Source organism: Capricornis sumatraensis, chromosome 2, assembly GCF_032405125.1.
Source record: "Capricornis sumatraensis isolate serow.1 chromosome 2, serow.2, whole genome shotgun sequence".
NCBI lineage: Eukaryota > Metazoa > Chordata > Mammalia > Artiodactyla > Bovidae > Capricornis > Capricornis sumatraensis.
In genome coordinates, this window is record NC_091070.1 from 115,783,365 (window position 1) to 115,784,738 (window position 1,374).

Here is a 1,374-nt window from a genome sequence, read left to right on the forward strand (position 1 = left end):
GGAGGCCCTTTAGGTTTTGAGCAGGTTAGAAAACAGCTTAAAATAATGAGTGAGAGAGAATGGGTTAGAAGTGGCCACGACACGGGAAACTGTGGGAAGAGACCAGTGACTCTCTGTGTGCAGGACTCTCCTGATTTCTTCTTGAATAGTTCTCTCACCACCTGTAAATCTTTGTTCAAACGCCACCTTCTCAGTGAAGCCCCACCCCTCACTCCCTCACCGTTTTATATTTCATTTATTTTCTATGGCAGTTATCACCTTTTAATATAGAACTTGCCTGATCTACTTCCTAGAGCTGATTCGCACATACATATTCTTCCTGGTTCAGCCATAAACTTCCCATGCGGCTCCTCCGGAGCCTCTGCCTCTTGGCCACAGAGGAATAACGCATAAGAGAATAAACGTGAAAAGCCTATAGAAGAAATGACTTTTAGGTGGAATCAAATTAGTGTCTACGTGGATTTTCATGTCCGCTTCCCCAGCCATAGTTCTGCCAAGGGCGGGATGCAAGTTTGATTCAATCATTATTTCCCAACAGTCACAGGTGGGAGAAACTTGAAGAGACTAGAGAGAAAGAGAGACCAAAAATGGGCTGGGGGAAGGCGGCCTCAGAGCTGAGACAGCAGGCCAATGGGGCACCGAACAGGCCGTCCCACAGCTCTGCAGGGGGCTGATCCCCAGAGACCCCCAGAGCCCCGGGCCCGCCCCGCTCCCCGATTCCCATCGTCGCAGGCTCCTGAGAAGAATGCAGGTCAGGAGCATAAGTGACCTTTCGCACCTCAGACAAGCTAAGTTTGTTTTCTCCCTTTCTGTCCGGCCCACAGCAGGAGGGAGGGGGAAATGGGATGGGCCTTGTCGAACTTTCTCCCGCTACAATACCCCAGAGGAGCTGAAGTGGAGAGAGTAAAGGGTCTATTTATTTTAGCTCAGGAGGGACAATGTAAGCAGATGGTCTTTGATGGGATTAGCGGCGTAATCTCTAAGACCCTGGTAAATTGGAAAATGATCCATTATATTCCAGGAACCTTTGGCGGCTTCAGCTCCTGGGGAGGGAGGGGCAGGGCCCGGGGGCACCTTGTTAGAAAGGACCCCCCTCTGGGAGCAGCCAAATCTCGCACAGAGAATTTGGGAAGAAGTTCGTTAGCTGAGCGATGGAAGCCCCTCTCCTCCTGAGAGAGCGCAGAAATACGAATACTCCCAGTGCCCTCTCAGAGCCTCTTTTTTCCTTCTTTGCCCTCCTCCCTCTCCTGGATGTGCTGGGGTGCCTCCAACCCTTTCCATTCCCAAGAACTCTTCTTTGGGGAGAGACTGATAACGGGTCTCCAGCCTTGGGAGAAAATTCTTAGAATCCAAGTGCTATCCCTCCCAGTGTAA